This window comes from Ochotona princeps, chromosome 2 (genome assembly GCF_030435755.1).
Source record: "Ochotona princeps isolate mOchPri1 chromosome 2, mOchPri1.hap1, whole genome shotgun sequence".
Taxonomy (NCBI): Eukaryota; Metazoa; Chordata; class Mammalia; order Lagomorpha; family Ochotonidae; genus Ochotona; species Ochotona princeps.
Genome location: NC_080833.1, coordinates 49647389 through 49659654, shown reverse-complemented (window position 1 = coordinate 49659654; position 12266 = coordinate 49647389).

The following is a 12266-nucleotide window of genomic DNA, read 5'->3' as shown; positions in this document are numbered from 1 at the left end:
ACTATGAGGATATTTTATTTCATTTTCAAATACAAATGAAAGTTTTGCAGAGAATGTTATCTTAGGTTGACAGTTTTTCTGTTTTAGGATCTGGAAAATGCTACTCCATTCTCTTCTTGCTTGAAGGGTCTCTTGTGAGAACTCAGCAGTGATTCTGATTGGTTTTCCTTTGAATGTTATCTGCTTCTCTTTTCACGTTTGGTTCAATATTCTTCTTTTATGGTCAGCTGAGAGAAGCTTCATCACAGTGTGTCTTGGTGAGGGTCTTTTGGGATCTAATCTATTTGTTCTCTGCCCTTCCTGTAGTTGGCTTTCCCTTATGTTCCCGGTATTTGGGACGTTCCCTTTGACAATTCTATTGAATACTTCCTGCAATCCTGCCTCTTTTTCTACTCCTTCAGGAATTCCTATGATTTTAATATTTGATTTTTTTGATGTTACCATTCATTTCTTGGACAGGTTTTTTTTTTTTTTTTTTGCTTTATTCAGATTTTCTTCCGGATGCCTAATTAGTTGTGTGCTCTCCACTTGGTTATCTTCCATTTCTGATATTCTTTCTTCTGCAGCATTCATTCTATTGTTTAAGTTTCCTCCTCTGTTCTTTACCCTAGTATTTTAGTTTGGACCTGTTTTATCTCTGTGATGATGTTATTCTTGAATTCCTTAAGTTCTTCCCAATGTTTTTCATTGTCTCTGAAAAGTCTCATGATGATTTTTTTTTTTTTTTATTCCTTGTGTGGGAGCTCCTCCATAGCTTTGTCCTGCAGCTCTAGGATTGAGGTGGTCTTTTGTTCATTTTTTTTTTGGTGGGGGGAAGCACAGACCCCCTCATCTGGGGTGTTCCCTATTTTTCTACTTTTCCCCATGATTTTTCTGTGTGTTGTCTTAAGGCAGTTGAATCGTGAACCTTCTACCTTTGATGATTTTCTGGCAACTGAGTCACGCATTTCCCCCAGGCTTAGCGTGGTTGCTGCACCATGAATTGCACTTCCCTGCTACCCAGCCTCTGTGTCACACTCTTTTCTGCTGGGATCCCATGTCTCTCACTTCAGGCTTTCCAGGCTCTCTCTCCGGGGACCTCAGGGCTCAGATTCTTTGAGTGTGAACAGACCCAGTGTGAATGGTTGACTCCCCAGCCACTCCCTCTCAAGTGGCTTCTCCATGTCTTCGGGGGCGCCAGAGGAAGCACTTGTGGATTAGTCATTGCCGTTTATCAATGTTCCGCACTCTGGGTTCCTCTGTTCCCCTCAGTTTCCATGGGGGTGACAGAGATTCCTGCTGGTTATCTTGCTGTGTGGGTCCATGACTCACCCGGCTTTGTCTGCTTCCCTATTTGCAACTGGTGTTTGCCCTCCTGGGCTGTCGGCTGCCTGCTGCAATCCTGTGTGTCCACCGTATTTCTTCTTTGCCTTCACAGCACCCGTCTCCCTCCATGAACTCTAGGGGGTTTCAGACACCTTGTCCAGCACATCTCTTCTTCCAGCTCTCCATTTGTCTGGATCCTGTCCCTAAGCTTTCTTCACAGTCATCTACGCCAGCTTTCCACGGTCTGCCATCTTGGATCTCCTTTTTTTGAACACAATTGACTTCTTTTTCCAGCAGAAAGTTCCAAATCTCACTCATGTCTTATTTTTTCTATTTTTTGAGTGGGTCCCTAGTACTTCCTTCAGGGCAAGGCCTGGATTTATGAGCTGTCGTTCTTGAAACCAGGGAAACAAGGGCACTCAATTTCTAGGAGTTTCTCCAGGAGTTGCCAAAGGCAGAGAAAAGGCACCTCTTTGCTCTGGATGCATCTATCAACCATCATAGTGTACTCTAAGTTATCCAATTTTTCCAGAAGCATTTTCAGGGACCTGTTCAGTCACTTGATTTAAATGATTGAACCAAGAAGACCCATTTGGTATATTTGTTTCATGATAGTATATGGACTTGATCTTGTGGTATGACGCTGACCATTACACCACCATTTTTTAAGGCAGCAAGAAAAATAGAACCATAATGTTTTTCTCTTAACAGTTAAATATTTGTTTTTCTGCCAGTGCTTATTTTCCCCCGTAATAAAAAAAAATTTGTTCTTTCCATGCCTATTTTAAACTTGGGAGTATATAAATGCCCGGTCTTGGTTTGCCTAAATAATGTCATATTGCTTCCTGTAAATTTTTTATTACTTGCTTTCCAAGTTGAAGTCAATGATTATAATAAAGTGGAAGATTTGGAAATGGAAGAAAAACCTGTAATGTTTGTGATATTATTGCATAAATAAAATGATTTTAAGTGGCTTGATATTATGTACCCAAAGACTTAAAAATCTTCAAGTTTTTTAACTTGGCAACTTTGTCTTAATACATTACCATAAATGGTTCAGTCAATATACACACACAACTATGTTGGTGTTAGTATTATTTGAAATGGTGAAAACAATTAGAAATATATATTCTGTGGGCAGGTGCTTGGAATAGCTGTTACATTGCCTGTTAGGATGCTCCCATCCCACATTGCATCTGATATCTTGCTCTGGGTCCGGACTCATATTTGCTGGTGTAGATCCTGGTAGGCAGCAATGTCACCGGTAGCAGTTGACTGTCACTCATATGGGTGGACTGGGTTCATTTCCTGGCCTCTTCTTGTCCCTGCAGGTTTCATATGTCTTGGGATTTGGGGATTGAATCAGTGGATTTCTCTCTCTCTCCCTGCTTCAACCTTTCTCTTCCAAAGAAATATTCTGCATGGAACAATTGCTTCCAAGTATATTTTGTTCACAAAATGGAAATGCTACAATATTGTGAAAAAAGTGGGACAGAGAACTGAACATATAGTTTGAGACCAGCTAAGTGACAATTCGAGAAGGTATTTGTTTATAGAAAGAGGCACATGCAAGGTAAGCGTTAATAGTTGTTTACATGATTGGTGGAATTATAAATTTTTGTTCTTTTCTTGTTTGTGTACAATTTCAAAATTTGCATACAAATTTTGAATGTTGTGTCTATAACAGAAGCAATGAGATACTGAAAATCTTCTAAAATTTCAAATCCGTGTCAAACAAATATTCTTAAATTTGTTTCCCTCCCCGCCCTGCCCACTTCATTGCTTCTGTTCACTCTTGGGTTGTTTCTCATGGGTAGTTGGTTATTTTCCAGGCAAGTAACAAGAAGCTTAATGAAAATGTAGAGAAGGCTGAACTAGGCTTCAGGAAATATGGAATGTCGCAAGGTCCATGTTGTAACCTGGATAGTTCCTGGATAAGTTCATTTTCCTACTAGAGTCTCAGTTTCTTTATATTTAAATTAGGAGCTTGGGTTCCTGGAAACTGGACTGCTTCCTGTGTGCTGTCTGGGATGTAAATCCCTCCTATACAATCCAACTTAGCATGATAAATACTACAGAGCAATGGCAAACACTTTCACACTGACAGTTCCTTTATTGAGTTTATGGGATTTCTTTGTGAGTGAATGATTCCTTTGTAGATTAAAGTTTTGAGACTCTTTGGATTGGATGATCTACATAGTGCCTAGATACTATACTGCTTTTTGTGATCTACTTCCATTTCATATCAATTTATAATCATGCTTCATTGATTTTTGTTATTATGTAAATAATATATGACATGAAAATCACCTTCTTCACACAATTTTACATGTGTGGTACAATATTGTGAACCATACATTATCATTTATGATAGATTCCCTAATTTTTTTCTACTTACATGGCTGAAATTCTGTATCCATTGATTAAAAACTCCCCCTTTCTTCCTTTCCTATCCAATAGCAGCAACCATTTTCCCTACTGCTTATAAGAGCTTGAATATTTAAATTAAGAGCATCATTTGTCGAAGAGACTTCTTTTTCAACTATGTAGTCATGGTATCCTTGTAGAAGATCATTTGAGGCTCTACTTTTGGACCAGAGATGGTCTCCCCAAGAAGCTGTTGAACTTACTGGATAATAGGATACTGGATGTTATGCTTGGTATATGCTTGCACGGAAAGAATCTCGACTGAACTTGAACTGTGGCAATACAGCAAGGTGGAGGAATCCACCATGGGGGAAGGGTTTGGGGAGGGGTGGGGGGGAATCCCAGTACCTATAAAACTGTGTCACATAATGCAATGTAATTAATAAAAAATAAAAGATCATTTGATCATATGTTGCACATTCAAAAACTTCAAGGGCATTGCATATCATGAAAAAGATCTTTAATATTTTTGAAAAAGAATGTTCAATAATTTTGTGCCTAAATAAGCTTATTTGGGTATTTATTTTTCCTTGTTTTTGAAGTATCCTTGTGTAAACATGGATTTATATTTGGATTTGCCATTATTTTCCATTGACCCTTTATCTGTCCTTATGTTCACACCATACTGTGAGAACTGCAACCTCATGACATGTTCTGAAGTCAAGAATTTCAGTTATGTTCCTCGTTCTGCATATTAGTTTGTCCACTAAGAGTCTTTGTGGTTCCATATGAATTTCAGGAGTTTTGCAATATCTGTAAAATAAAAAAAAAATGTCATTGGGACTTTGATAGGGATGACTTTGAATCTATAGATTTGTCTGGACAGAATATTATTTTAGCAATAGCAAATTATTATATATGTTGTGTTTTGTAGCTTTCAATGTACTATCTTTCACCTCTTTAGCAGAGGTTATTTCTAAATTTATTCTTTCTGAAAATGAGATTTTTTAAAAAAAATTTACATTCAGGTTGTTTGGTAGGGTATTAAAATATAAAGGATTCTTGCATGTTGATTCTGTGTCCTTTTAACTTTAGTGAATTCATTTATTAATTTTGTTTCATTTTAGGACAGTGCATTCTGACAGAAGCTTATGTCATCTACTTCAACAAAATTTAGATTCTGTGCCTGGTGCGATGGCTCAGTGGCTAAATCCTCACCTTGTAAGCACTGGGATCCCCAGATGGCACTGGTTTATGTCCTACTGCCCCACTCCCCATCCAGTTTGCTGCTTGTGGCCTGGGAAAGCAGCAGAGGATGGCCCTCCATCTGCATGGGGGACCCGGAAAAAGCTCCTGGCCTCTGGCTTCAGATCAGCTCAGCTTTGGCCATTTTCGTCATTTGGGGTGTGGACCAGTTGATGGAAGACCTTTTCTGTCACCTTCTTTCAGTAAATCTGATCTGCCTTTCTAATAAAAATTAAAAATCTTTTTAAAAAGCTTAGATTCTGATAAAAAGATTTTTTTTCTGATTTAGAGATCTTTATTTTTGTAATTGCTTCTGCTAAAGCCTTCCAGTACTATCTTGACAAGAAGTGGTGAGAATTGGCATGTGTTCTTTGTTCTGGTCTTAAAGGAAAATCTTTTCTTTTTTCATCACTGAGTATGAGGCTAGTTGTGGGCTTTTCACTTACAGCTTTGATTATGTAGTGAATTTTTTTCTATGTCTAGACTATTGAGTTTATTATGAGTGGGTACTGAACATCATCGAATAACTTTATTTTGGTGTTCTTAAAGATTTATTGAATTTCTTATTAGAAAGTCAGATATACAGAGAAGAGGAGAGACAAAGAGGAAGATCTTCCATCCGCCTACTTACTCCCCAACGGCAACAGCTGGAGCTGTGCTGATCCGAAGCCAGAAGCCTGGACCTCTTCTGGGTCTCCCACGCAGGTGCAGTATCCCAAGGCTTTGGACTGTTCTTGACTGCTTTCCCAGGCCACAAGGAGGGAGCTGGATGGGAAGTGGGGCAGCCAGGATTAGAACCAGTGCCCATATGGGACCTAGGTGCATGCAAGGTGAGGACTTCGGCCGCTAGGCTACCAGACTGGGTTCCAAATGATTTTTCTATATTTATTGAGGTGATCATAATCATTGAGGTGATCATGTGATTTTAATCTTTTGTTTTGTCAATGTGGAATATCTTACTGATTGAGTCTCTGTACTGAAATACTTCTGCTGCTCAAGGAAAAAAAATGATCCTAATGTGTGATCATTTCATTCAAATCACTATTATGTATATTTTATCATTTTGAATTTAAAAATTATTACTTTGCTATTATATTCATCAGGATACTGGCCTGAAGTTTTATTGTTTTGACACTGTTTTTGTTAATTGGGTAAGTTTGGTCGCATAAAATGATTTTAGAAAGGTTTCTTCCTCTGTAGATCTTTGAAAGAATTAAAGGAGACTTGATATCAGTTCTTCTTTAAATGCTTGATACACTTATTTAGAGAAGCATCTTGTCTTAGCTTTTAATTTTTAAGGGTTTTTGATTTCTGTATCAATTGTCTCACTCATTGTACATTTTTTCAGAATTTCTGTTTTTTTATGATGCAATCTTGATCATTTATGTATTTTTGGAAATATCTGTTTATCCTAGGGGTTACAGCTTGTGGTTATATAATTTTTTTAACTTGTTGATGTATTATTTTTTTCTATAACTTTTTTGCAATGTTTTCTCTTTGATTTTTGGTTTTATTTATTTGAATCTCTCTTCTCCTTTTTGCCCCTTTTAGCTACCTAGTTAAAATATTTTTGAAATTATGAATTTCATTCATTTTATTCTTTGTTTCAATAAGGAATTCCTTTCAACATTTCTCATAAAATGATTGTGTAATATGATATTGCTATTTTAAAATATCTTTCTTTTTAAAGATTTATTTTATTTATTTGAAAGGCAAAGTGACAGAGAAAGAGATCTTCCATTTTCTGGTTTGTTCTCCAAATGGCCACAATGAAAAGGACTTAGCCAGGCTGGAACCAGGAGCCAGGAACTTTATCAGTGTCTCCCATGTGGGTGCAGAGGCCTAAGCAGTAGGCCATCCTCTGCTGCTTTACCAAATACAATGTCAGAGAGATGGATCAGAACTGGAGCTGCTGGGACTGAAACTGGGACCAATATGGAATACTGGTGCCACAGGTAGTGGTTGTACACACTAGACCACAATGCTGGCTCCTTGTGAGGAGTGGGGCGCTGGTGCTGGCACTCATGAGTATGAAAGGATGTTGCAAGATGGCAGCTGGCCCAGGGCCAGGAGGAGGGGTTGGTGTCATCAGTAGGCAAAACAGGAAGTCACAGGGATAGGCTGATGCCCTCGCTGCAATTATGCCATTGCTACTGGCCTATCAGGTAGCACCAAGTGGACCCACAGGGAGAAGTGGTTGGTGGAGAGCTGTATAAAAGCAGCTGCTTTTTGCAATAAAGGGGAGCATGGCCCTTACAGGGAACTTTCAGACCTAAGACAAACAAGAGGGAATGCTACAACTGGTGGCCTGTTCGGGGAACTTTCAGGCCTAAGACAAACAAGAGGGAGAACTACAGCTCCTGGTAAAGGAACAAAAGTTAAGTAAACATCTTGATCATACTATTATAACTAAATGTTTTTACTGAAATGGAGGAAAAGTATATTTTGTAAAATCAGTACATGATAACTTAGGAACTACATATCTTTTCTACTGAACAAATATCAACCATTGGATCAGCAGATCAATCAGCAGAACAGTACACAATAACTAAATTCTGTTTATCTTTGAGGCTTTATTCATTTTAGGTTATATTAAAACCACAGGTTTGCATATATCTGTAGGTTTTTATGTCTATCAAAATGTATGTAGCAGTGTTAGAAATAGACCTCTCTCTGTCTTCCTGACTCCCTGTAACTCTGCCTTTCAAATGAATAAATCTTTGAAAAAAATTATTGTTGTCTTTTAAAAAGATTTAGTTATTTTATGTTTAGTTATTTAATTATATACATTTTTAATTTTTATTTTTGATGATGCTTACCTAACTGATCAGGGTGAGAAAGATTGAGCATTAGAAAAAGTGGGTGTGATCAATATTTCCAATTTCTCTATTTCTTCTTCCTTTTTCTGGGGGAAGGGTCGAGATAAGGGGAGAAGCCACACCCAGCCTCCCAACCACCCAGTACCCAGGAATGGGGAATGGCCACCCAGTACCAACCCAGGGCAATGTTGTGGCGCATGAAACCCTTCCAATGTCCACTGGCTGACATCTTGACCCTCAAGTCTTTATTCGCCCAGATTTTTGCTGTCACTGTTTGGCTGGGGTAGTGATCCAATCTGTTTTGATCTCCTGCTTCTGCTATAGTAACAGAGTCTTCTGCAGGCCTAATGGGCTGCCATATCCTCCATATGCACTAGGGCCTGGTGTCTTCTCTACTGAGGAGGACCAATTCTTGAAGGTAGGCCCAGAAACCTGGGCCAGGTGACCTGGGTCCCACAGGACTCCTTGTCCTGGTGGGCACAAGGACCTCCTACCCCAGGACTCAGAGACTTGGCACCCACTGTCCCCAAATGGCATGGCTTGCCTCACCCTGGCATCCGCTAGTGGCTGCTTCAGACTGGGTGAGTCCAGCTTGCTCGCAGTTCCATCTCTTTATGATGGGTGCTATAGCTTGCTACCCAGCCAGCCCCAAGTCCTGGCCCTAATGTGAATTGGTTGGCGTTCTGGCCTGACCAAGCCCCTACTGCACTCCATCCTGGTTCTCAAGTCTGCCAGTGGATGTTATGAACTGGCCCATTCCGGCCCACCCCCGAGAACTGATTCACATGTATGCCAGTGGGTACTGTAACCTGGCCTGGTCTGGGTCTGTTCCTTGTCTTGGTTCTTGCACTCTTCTGCAGACCCTGTACCCTGACAATGGAGTTTCCCAAGCTCCTCTATCAGGTCTTCTCCCATTGGCAGATCTCACACATACTAATGGGTCCCCTTGGCCCAGGTTGACTTTGTTCATATCTTGTCCTAGAAGGAACAGTGTTCTTGACCAACTGGCCCACACCATTCTGATTCTTACTGTTGGGTGTCAAAACCCAGCCACACCTGGTCCATGTCCAAACACAGCTGTCACGTGGCTCAGCGGAAGCTGACACCTAGCCCAGCACGTCCTACACCCACCCTGAGTCTCACAAGTACCAATGGGCCCTGGAGTCTAGCCCAGCCTGGCGTTCCCCAAACCCAGTACACGCCCATGCTGAGGGAGATTACAGCTATGTCTAGCACTGCCTGCTGCCCCCATTCTGGCTGTCCCGTTCAGCAGTGGGAACCTCAATCCAGCCGGGGTGTTCCCTTAGCTCCCCAACCAAACCTGTTCCCAGGCACAGATCTTGCATGTGCCAATGGAGATTACAGTTCCACAGGGTGAACCCACATACCCGCCCCCCGAGATTCTGTCCCCATATTTGATTCCCTAGTGTGCTGGTTACTGTCATGCCCCAGCCTAATGTCTGTCTCCTGTTCCAACTCACTGGTGGGTACTGTGATCTCACCCTGCCAGGTAGCTTCCAGCTTTAGCTTTAGTGTGTGCTAGTCAGTGGTATTAGGTGATGATCTATGCTACCTCAGCTCAGGTCTCCCACATGTGCTGATACTTCAGTCTGGTCCTTAATGTTTCTATCATTTCTGCCTCCCAACTGCTTGGCCTCGGCACCCTCATTTACCTGGAAGTACAGTGGCTGTGTCTATGGAAGTCCTTCAGTAGTCATTACTCACCTAGACATGAACTCTCATGTTCCTGCTCGCCCCACCTGTACCATCCCCCAGAGTGAGCTGCTAGATGGCCCGAGGGCTTCGCCTGGCGCTGCCACTTGGGTGGGCGGGCAGGTGAGAAGTCCCTAGCTGGGCCCAACCTGAGGCTGCCCACTGCAGCAGCCTGATGGGCAGATGAGAGTCTTATTTCTTATAGAAGATAAATTGTATTTCTCATTATGATCATTCAGGATTTGAAGAAATGATTTTCAAATATTGATCAAAGCTGCTTAAAATTAAAAAACCTGAAAATAAATTTCTGATCATAGATAAGAACACTTCACTTACAGTTTGTGAAAATACTTTAAAAAGTTTTATTTAAATTCTACATTTATAATTATTTCTAGTGTTTTAAAATATATTTATGTAATAATGAAAACATAGTTTCTAAAACCAAACTCATATTTTTCCTTATTTCAAGGTCAGCTATTTGCTGTGTTTTTCCCAGTATTTTTTATAGGTGGTTATTTTCTGTGTTTGTCATAACATAAAGAAAACTGGAATCTGTGTTTCATCTGATAAACAACCTTGGCCTGGGGGTGTGGCAGCTCCATGGCTCAACAGGCTAATCCTTCACTTGTGGCACCAGTATTCCATATGGACCAGTTCCTGTCATGGCTGCTTCATTTTCTGATGCAGTTCTCTGTTTACCGTCTGAGAAAGCAGCAGAGGAGTGCCCAAATCCTTGGAGCTCTGCCCCCTTGTGGGAGATCTGGAAAAAGCTTCTGGCTCCTGGTTTTGGGCAGGCTCAGCTTTGGCCGCTGCAGCCATTTGGGGAGTGAACCAGCGATCTGTCTCTCCTTTGGTCTTCAAGTCTACCTTTCCAATAAAAATGAATAAATCTTAAAAAATCCCCCAATTTTGCTGAACTTCACAGTCCTATATATGACAAAGTACTCAGTCCTGGTCCATCCCAAGAAATTCTGACTGACCTGGTCTGGTCTGGGGTACATGTTGGAAATCAGTATTCTGTCTTAGTTCTGAATGTTGGAGAAACTGGAAGAGGTTTTGTTTGTTTGTTTTGCTTTATTTTTTTGTTTGTAAGATTTATTTATTTTTATGTGAGAGCTAGATATGCAGAGAGGGGGAGATAACAGGGAGGAAGGTCTTCCGTTCATTGATTTACTCCCCAAGTGTCTGCAATAGCTGATCCAAAGCTAGGGGCCAGGATCATCTTCCCAGTCTTGGACGCAGGTGCAGGGTCCCAAGGCTTTGGCCATCCTCTACTGCTTTTCCAGGCCACAAGCAGGGAGCCGGATGGGAAGAGGACCGATCAGAACATGAACCGGCGCCCATATTTGATCCCGGTGCGTGCAAGTTGAGGACTTCAGGCACTAGGCTACCGTGCAGGGCCCAGAGAAGCTGGAAGAGTTATCAGAACATCTGTGCTTGGGTCAGATGTCAGCATACTGAGCCAGTATGTGTCCTGGGCACTGTGCTATTCAGAACCACTGTTTGAGGTAGCATCCTCCCTTCTTGTTCCATGTGACTGTAAGCCTTATTGCTCAGTGTTCCAAGTAGAGTACACAGTGAAAAACCTGATTCACAATAGCTTACGGCATTGTATCCTTTCCATTTCCATGACTTGAAAGTTGGGTTTCAAAACAGCTTAGGGGATATTGCAACCGATGTTTTGGTCAACGAACGTTGCATAATAAATATAGATTCTGGTCACCTGAACAGTGAAATTTTTAATCCCAGCTGTATGCTGCAATTCCTTAGAGAGCTTAAAATAAGAAAAAAAAAATCAAATAACCAAACTCTAACATTCCATGGTCTCCTCTCAGACCAATGAAACTGAGAATCTCCTGGATGCAGCCCATATATATTTTATTTTTCTTTGTCTTTCAAACTTCTCAGATGATTTTAACGAGCAGACAAAATTAGGAAAATTGACTTAAAGGAAAAGCACAGTACCTAATTTAAAATTACATCCCTGCTTCTGTCATACAATCTCTTGCTCTATTCAATGTGCAAAGCACACATCCATTCTTAACTCCAATTCGGTGCTTTTCCTTGATTGCCATTCTGCCCTGTTTATATAAGCTAGCTCAAACTTTATCACCCAGCTAATGACTCATTTTATCTGTGAAGTCTCCTTTTACAGCTCCAGGTTCAGTGACTCCTTCTGTAATTTCCTCTAATTTAAGCATACATCCCCATCTGGGAGAGTAGAAATCATACTGTATTTATCATTGTGTTCCATTGCTGGCAGCATACACCACAGCAGGTTCTTAGGAAAGATCTGCTGCTTTAGTTGTGGATTGTACCTTCCCCTGGGAATGTGATGAACTTCCTATTTTTTTTCTCTTCTCAGTGAAGCCTCTTTAGAGTGCAAAGCAGAGTCCATGCAAGTGGAACAGGACCTCCACTTCCATATCATATGTTAGTACATGTTAGCTGACACTGAAGTATCCATCCTAATGAAATTAAATAAAAGGCCCAAATTACTATGCTGGCAGGGGCCTGGAATAGTTCCTAGTTTGGAAATACATTTCTTGTGCATTTCACATTGGAATCTTGTAGATATATCTTGATGTCCCATTGTTTTGAAATGAATCTTAACTATAACTCAAAGCACATGGAAATCATTTTTTATATTCATTCACATCTGCTCATGACTCATTTGCGGAATTCTTCATGTGTCGAGGCCTGTGTCAGAGCTTCTGGGACCACGAGCGCTTATCTGTTAGCTAAGTGCCTGTAACGTGAAGAATTGGAGCTTATAGACTAAAAGAACAGTAAACCTTGCAGAATTTCCATTCCTCC